The 8,183-nt window shown below is 57.0% G+C and overlaps 1 long non-coding RNA gene across 2 annotated transcripts in view; it reads right to left on the bottom strand.

The window, feature by feature from the left end:
- Nucleotides 1-6,176: 6,176 nt before the first annotated feature.
- Nucleotides 6,177-8,183, bottom strand: part of LOC123386733 — a 17,018-nt gene continuing 15,011 nt past the window's right edge. For both annotated transcript variants that reach the window (XR_006601098.1, XR_006601097.1), the window contains one exon: nucleotides 6,177-6,780. This is a non-coding gene — a long non-coding RNA (uncharacterized LOC123386733). The remainder of the gene's footprint in view (nucleotides 6,781-8,183) is intronic.

The following is an 8,183-nucleotide window of genomic DNA, read 5'->3' as shown; positions in this document are numbered from 1 at the left end:
CTCCAATGGGTGGTAAGAGCCCCTGGATCTTTGTGACGGGGGCTCTCCCGGAAGGCAACGTCTTGGCGGGGGCTGGGTGAGGGCCCCGGAAAACTGGAGGCCCCCCAAACCTGCTGCCAGGAATGTGGGGGGGGGCAGCGTCCCCCCGGAGATCTGCAATGCTTAGTCCTGGTGACTCTGGCGAGCCCATGTGGTTACCTCCCCACCCCGGGGGCAATCCCTTTCAGTTACCTATTTTGAAAAGAATATTTCCCTCCGAAGAGTTAGTGACCCAGGAAGGGAAGAGAGAGGAGGGCCAGGGGGCGAAGAGGCTCATGAAATGGAAAACAGCCTGGGCGAGGAGTCAGGGGACCTCACCTCAGCTTGGCCATTGCTTGGTCGGGTGGTGTGGGGGGCGGGGAGAATGGTGATCGGACAGGGATCTGAGTTGAAACCAGGAACAGAGCTGGCGCAGGCAGCTGAACCCAGCTGTGTCCCTGGGGGCCTGCTACCCAGACGGGTGGGCTGGATCCATCCCATGGGCTTGGGTAGGGTGTGCCCGGAAGTCACACAGGAGGAAGGACCTTCCTCTGTTGCACTGGAGTATGGGGAAGAGTGTGGAGAATTCTCGAGAGGGTGATCTAAGAAAGCTTCTTAGTGGAGGGGGCATTCGAGCCGGGCCTCGGAGGACGAATAGGAGTTTGAAAGACACCATGATCTGGGGGAAAAGGGACAGTGGGGTGCAAGGGGTAGCCGTGGGCCAATGCGGTCTATGTATGCTCTGGGCACTTGGAGAGGGCAGCACGCTATGGAAATGTTTGGAAAAGTGCAAGAGACAAGGGCAGGATGAGATTTGAGGCTGGAAAGGTGAGGAGGGGCCAAGTCATAAAAGGTCTCGAATGTCTGCCTTCGTCTGGACTTGACCCCCCACGTGCTGGGGCATTGCTGGAGGGTTCTGAGCCGCGTGGTCACTGGTTAGAGCTAACTAAAGGGGCAGACCGCTCTCGTGGCCAGGTGGAGTGTGGATTGTACAGGGTGGGACCAGAGGCGGTCAGCGGTGCCGTGGGCCCGGGGAAGGGCACGGTGTGGACCCAGGACGCCATCCGGCGAGAGAGGGCCGTATTCCCACTGGACTTCAAGGGAGGCAAGAGATTTAATAGCAGAGGGGGGCGGGGGGAGGGCAGCCAGATGGGGGGTGGGTTCAGCTTGGGCAACGGGTCTACCAGGTTCTGTTGCCCCTACTAGACTTTTCTATGACAGTGAGAAGAGGGCAGGCCTGGGTGCCAGTAGTTGGGCTCCCGTGCCGGCTCTGCCCCGGGGGAGCCCCCTGAGTCAGCTGAGGACTAGAAGGTGCTGGGTAACGCATCTAGTCTCTCTGGGTCCCCCCATTGTCCTTATCTGTCACGTCGGGTTCAAAGCCCCTCCTCTCTTGGCCCACGGAGGACTTTGCAGGTGCCCAAGGCTATACGGGGTGACTTTCAGAATTCCAGATCAGGACCCCTGGACTGACGATGGGAAGGAACGTGAAACCAGTGCTGATCGTCCCAGAAAATAGAAAGTGCCAAGTGACAGGGCTTGAGAAATTTCAGGGAAGCGGTGAGCGCTTGGATTCCAGAGCGTGTGGGCTCTGGAGCCCGGCCAGGGGGGTTTCTGATCCCGGGTCCCTGTTCCCTTAGAACAGCTCCTGGCTCGGGGCCGACACCACTGTTTCTCCTGTGCCCGCGAACCGGGCCTGTCACCTCGTCCCCGTGAGTCTCAGTTCTGTTTCAAATGAGGACCGAACGTGATGGTGTTTTGCGCATTCGCGGGGGTTGGCGCCCGGCCCGCGCTCCAAGGCCATTTTGCTGGATGGGTGACGTGTACTGAGCAGGAGGGGAGAGGAGCCGCGGGAGGCAAGGTCCAGGAGTCCTGGCCCGGGGGTGGCGGTGGCGGGGGGGGGGGGTTTGGAATCTGTGCAGCGCCCTCCACTGTTTCTTCCTCCTCCCGCCAGCTCCGCGGCCCGGGCCCGGTAGCCACAGGCTGCCACGTGTGCATCTGGAGGAAGGGAAAACATAGGCAGAGACTCAACACGACCAGAAACAGATGTCAAGAACACTCGGGGTGGGGCCCGGCAGGCCAGAGCTGCTTCCAGAAGGCAGGCTGCGGGAGCCAGAGAGGAAGGAAGGAGGGATTTCCAGGACAGGAGTCAAGAGTGCGAGGCTAAGCCCCCGTGGCCGGGAGCAGCTGGCTTGCACACCCAGCAGGAAGGGAGGCCGGGGTGGGGGTGGGGGGGTTGCCGTGCAGGGTCGGGCTGGGGTGTGAAGTTGCTGCCTGGAGGTGAGGGTGTGGGCGGGAGGAACTAGTAACCGAGGTCCAGGCCCACGGAGGAAACAGGGGACCCACTGCAAGGCAGCAGCGCAGTGAGAGTGTGAGTGTGGGCGGCCGTCCCTGTCCTTCCTCTGGCCAACTGCTGTTCCCCGCTAGGGGCGGGGGACGCATTGGTGTCACAAACACAGAGGTGCGCGAACTAGAACTTGCTTTCCACCGCTCTGGGCTCCTGGGTCCCCCCCCCCACATACCCACTGAGCCGCGCGCTCACTCCTGCGGAGTCCTCCTGGGTTCTCGTCCCTCTTGGGGTGCTCTGCACGGGGGCTTGTCTCACAGGTTCTGCATCGCTCCGGGAGCTGTCTGAGCCCGGGATCCTGTGCCTGAATACACCGCGTGGCCGTTTCTTGTCCGGGTTCTCAGCCGCCTCCCCAGGGTTCAGCCTGGGAGGGTGCCATGGCCCCTCTGAGTCTCAGCTGCCCCACACCTGTTGAGGATCTCCTCTGTACCCCACGTCCAGGCTCAGCTGGGGAGGAGGGGCGACGGTCCCCTTCAGCCAGGAACCCCAAGACCGACACGTTCCTTCCTCCCCCTCTGCCCACCTCCCCCCAGGGGTAGCCGGGAGCTCAGATCTACTCAGTGTCTGCTCAGGGCACCCTCTCCCAAAGCTCTCGGTGGGGCAGACAGGCTCTTTCCTCCCCGTTTTAAAACATAACAACCTAGGGGCGCCTGGGTGGCTCAGCCGGTTAAGCGTCCGACTTTCGACTCAGGTCACGATCTCACAGTTCGTGGGTTCGAGCCCCGCGTCGGGCTCTGGGCTGACAGCTCAGAGCCTGTGCCTGCTTTGGATTCTGTGTCTCCTTCTCTCTCTGCCCCTCCCTGCTCACACTCAGAGTGTATCTCTCTCTCTCTCTTAAAAATAAATAAAGATTAAAAAAAAACGCATAAGAACCTAGAAAACAATCCTTTCCTCCCTCTACTTTTCATGGCATGTCCCTTCTGTATCTGTTAGGATGCTTTTGGGGGCACAGAATGCTTCTAGAACATAAGGCGTCAGAAAGGACAAATAACCCGAAATCCCAGGGCTGGTTCGTTCAGCAGCCCAGCAGCTTTGCTAAGGATCACGGGTTGTCCCAGGGTGCCACTGGGCGCTCTTAGCGCCACAGCTTTGTGCTCAGGCCCGCGTCCCTCAGGGCCACAGGACGGCAGCCGCAAGCTGGTGGCCACACGTTTGCTGTCCCGGGTCCCTGGCGTGTCACATCGGGCATGACGAGGGCGGGTGAGATGACCAGGCTTCCCTCCTGCAGCCTCTCCCTACTTCTCCTTGGCCAGAGCCGGTCACATGACCGCACCCAACCCAGCCTCTGGGAAGAACAGAACTGTGGGAAGCAAGGTTTACCTCTGAGCCCTGAGAGTCCGGGCTGAACCCCCAAGCGGGATAAGAGGGGCTGTGGGGGAGACGTGGTCAAAGGTACAGCTGGCACATCGTCACCAAAGCTCTCTGGCCACATTGTCAGATGTGGCCATCTGACTCAGCCAGGTATCTTGGTTCTAAGGAGCCTTCCCAGACTTGGGGGGGGTGGCAGCATCGGCCCTGAGCGTCCCCCAGCGCTTATCAGTTGTCAGCCCTGCCCCTTGGCCTTCAAATCCCCGGGGCACCAAGGTCACCATGTCTTAGAGCCCCGCCCCCACCCTTCCAAGAAGAGTCGCACTTCCCTGAGCTCAGTCGAGGTTGCTGGTTCACCCAGGCGCCCCAAGGTGCTAAATATTATTGTAAGGTAGGACGTTGGGTTATGCTGTGTTTTTTTTAAAGTTTATTTATTTATTTTGAGAGAGAGAGCACGCGCGAGCAGGGGAGGGGCAGAGAGAGAGGGAGACTATGAGAATCCCAAGCAGGCTCCACCCGGTCAGCGCAGAGCACGACTCGAGGCTCGATCTCCCGAACCATGCGATCTTGACCTGAGCTGAGATCAAGAGTCAGAGGCTTAACCGGCTGAGCCACCAGGGCGCCCCTACTTTTTTACAGAGGAAGAAAGAGACCAGATAAGTGCTTTTGGGTACCACGTGCACATCCATTCGACAGTTACGGAGTCACTGCCTTTTCCAGGCTCTGCGCCGTGCTAGGCCCCAGGGGACGATGCCGTGAACACAAAATCCACACGGGCCCCGCCCTCGTGTGGCTGACAGTCTATAAGCAAAGGCCCCGGGGGTAGGAAACTGCTCAGCCCTTCCCGGGAACTGAAAAAAGCCAGGAGGCGGGAAGGAGCCGGCTTTGCGGGTCCTGGGATTTTGAACCTGTCCAGTGGGCACTTGAAGGAGTCAAACCCAGGCCTTGCTGACGAGTATCTAGGACCCGAGCTAGGATTTTTCAGAGGGTGTCTGGACGGGGCAACACCTCCTCGAGCTAGGGCCGGCCGGGCTCCTCACGGGGAGTCTCGGGGGAGCTCGTGCCCTTGAACCTGGACCCCCGCAGCCAGGGGCATGCTGGAGCCGGCTCGCACCAGCTGGCCAGGGCCAATGGTGTGAATCTGTTCCCACCTCTGAGTTCAGGGACATCACAATGTTAGCTTGAAGTTGGCCACGGTGGGAGTCCTTTTGCGACAGAAGTTGGCAAACGTTCCAACGGTAAGTTGGGGAAAACAAAGCCTTTGTTAAAAAAAAAAAAATGCAGCCGCCTGGGAGGGAAAGGGTGTCCCAGAGCTTTTGTCTCCAACACCCCTACCCTTCAAATAAGGCCAGAGTCCCGGGCCTCTCACACAGGAAGCGTAGGGCAGGCTTGAGTGAGGCAGGGCCCCCGGAAGGAGGCTCTCTGGGTGTTTGGTCCCCAGGCTCAGTGACCTGCTCTTTATCTGGGACCCTTCACCACCCCACCAGCCCCCACCCCACCCAGGGCCCAGGCTGTCTACTTCACCCTGCCCCCTGGTGGCCAGGGTAGTTGGTGGCTCCAAGGGAGGCCTCCACCCCAGCAGGGCCAGCCTGAGTCCGGCTCCTGGGATGAGGGAAGCAAAGCCCCGGAGAGAGCTGACGGAGCTGGGCACATTCAGGCGGGGCTCCAGTCAGGGAGCCCAGGCATGGCACGTGCCAAGGTCCTGGGGCTCTGGGTTTTTCCCACCTTGAGCTTTGGCTGGGGCTCAAGCCCTCATCTTCAACATCACTTTTTTTTTTTGTTTTGTTTTTCAACTTTAAAACTAGCAAAAGTTGAATTATCTTGCTCACATCCCAAAGGACCTCAGCTCTGGCACCCCAGGCCCCCAGAAATGCAAACCACTTCTCTGAGAGGGAGCGCTGAAGGGCCAGCAGGTCATTTCAACTCGGCCACCATTAACCAAGCATCTCCAGGAGGCTCCAGGGGTCCAGAAGTCAGATCCCCTTGAGGGCTCCCAGTGCAGGGAAGGACCTTCAGGAAAAGAAGGGAAATACAGTGCATCGGGGGCTATGAAAGAAGCTTGCATGAATAAGGGTGGGTATCTCCAAGGAGAGAGCAACCAACTCTATCCTTATGTGTTTGGGTCTTGAAGGGTGAGTAGGAGTTCGCGTGGAGGAAGGCAAAGAAGGAGGCTGCAGGGAGCATTCCATTCTGTACGAATCAGCCCACAAATCCCATAGATACTTTTTGAGGGCGAGTCAAGCCACCTCATGCCATGTAGGACCTACAGGCTGGCATGGGGCGAGGGCACGGATCGGGGTCCCGGGGCACATTTCGGGGAGCATGGCAGTTGTCCCGCAAATTCGGAAGACAGTCCCCGCTTGTCATCCCTCCTCCAGTTCCTCTCGGATACCCTTTCCTTTCAGATTTTCACATCACCTCCTCTCACCACCCGATTTGAAATGGTGCCCCTGCACCCCGTGTCTTGTTTTCTCTTTTCCCCATAGCGTTTGTCTTCGAATTCCTGTGGCGTTTGCTTTGTTGTTTTATTTATTGTTGGTGTCTCCCCCTCCCCCATTGCTGGACTGTGACTCCTGTAAGAGCAGGGATCTCGGTTTCGTTCACTGCTGGTGGCACAGAGCTTGGCACGTAGCAGGCACTCGATAAATATTTGTTTACTGGATGAATATGAGTTCTAGAACTGGCCGAGGTTAAGGGTGGGCGTGGGGAAGCTCTCCTTGTTTGCCCCAGCCAATGTCTTCTGCCTGCGTTTTGTTAGAATGGGGCACAGTCTATGTGTCTCACACTCATCAGGACCACTTTTTAAAGGCACAATTGCCTATATAGACTGAACAGTTCTTTTCTCTGTCTTGCTAACTGATTTAGATAAAACCTTAAAAGGCTTAGAATCAAATAAGAGCTTATTCTTATCACTCAATACTGGGATTGTCCTGAAATTTCAAGCCAGTGGTCATTGTACTGACACGGTCCCTTAGTCACAATTATTTGTGTATTGTCCTGCCCCCATCCAGAGAGAAGGTGCCTTGAATTATGCAGATGGTAGGTGCCAGGTGTTCTTGTAACCTCTGTAGTGGCCAGCATGGGGCTGTCAACAGGAACCCCGTAAATCCCTGTCGAATTAAAGAAAGCATGAACAGACACCTCCTCAATCTGATACCAAGACTCCCCTTCCATCCATCCATCCTTCCATCCATCCTTCCATCCATCCTTCCATCCATCCATCCTTCCTTCCATCCATCCATCCATCCACCCATTCATTCATCCATCCTTCCATCCATCCATCCATCCATCCATCCACCCATCCATCCTTCCATCCATCCTTCCATCCATACTTCCACCCATCCTTCCTTCCATCCATCTTTCCATCTATCCTTCCATCCATCCATCCATTCACCCATCCATCCATCCATCCATCCATCCTTCCATCCATCCTTCCACCCATCCTTCCTTCCATCCATCTTTCCATCTATCCTTCTATCCATCCATCCATCCATCCATCCATATATCCATCCTTCCATCCATCCTTCCATCCATCCTTCCATCCATCTATCCATCCATCCATCCATCCATCCATCCATCCTTCCTTCCATCCATCCTTCCATCCATCCATCCTTCCATCGATCCATCCTTCCTTCCATCCATCCTTCCATCCATCCATCTGTCCGTCTGTCCATTCATCCTTCCATCCATCCGTCCTTCCGTCTGTCCATCCATCTTTCTGTCCATCCGTCCATCCATCCATCCATCCATCCATCCATCCATCCATCCTTTCTTCCATCCATCTGTCCATCCATCCATCCTTCCATCCACTCTTCCATCCTTCCATGCATCCATCCTTCCATCCATCCATCCATCCTTCCATCCATCCATCCATCCATCCATCCTTTCAACAAATACAGTGTGAGTGTCTATCTGAGTCACACATGGCTTTAGGGGCCAGAGAATCCCTGAGACCTTGAGGTGCCACAGTCCAGCCAGGAAGACAGCCACCAAGCAAATCTTCCACCGATGCCCAACAGTTAAATGAGAGCAAATGCTCGGGAAAGAAGGGCAAGAGCCTGGACAGAATGGGCCAGCGTCTGCCTTAGCTGGGGTGGGACTGGCCAGGGAGGGCCTCCCTCGGAGAGTGACCACTGGCTGAAGCCCGTGGTGGTAAGAGCCCAAGGCAGGAAAGAGCTCTGAGCCTTCCAGGAACGACAGGCGCCCAGGGGTGTGGTGGTAAGGATGAGAAAGAGTCTTAAGATTTTTGTCTTCAGAAGCAGCTGGGGCTGAGGGTATGATGGTGGTACTTGGGAGGGAGGGAGGAGGAAGGAGGGCTGAGGATGTGGGTCGGGGCTGCAGGGGCAGAACTGTGAATCCTTGGCACTCAGAGGCAGTCAGGGCCAGAGGTGGGGGGCGACGCCATCACCAGGGCTAAGGGAAAGAGATACAAGAGGAAGAGAGCTGTGTCAGGAACCCTAACAGTCAGGGCCTGAAGGAGGTGACTCTGTTTCTGATCTGTACCAAGTAAAGA

This window comes from Felis catus, chromosome B4 (assembly GCF_018350175.1).
Source record: "Felis catus isolate Fca126 chromosome B4, F.catus_Fca126_mat1.0, whole genome shotgun sequence".
Lineage (NCBI taxonomy): Eukaryota > Metazoa > Chordata > Mammalia > Carnivora > Felidae > Felis > Felis catus.
Note: the sequence above shows the minus strand (reverse complement) of the source record. Positions and strands in the feature narration are given on the sequence as shown.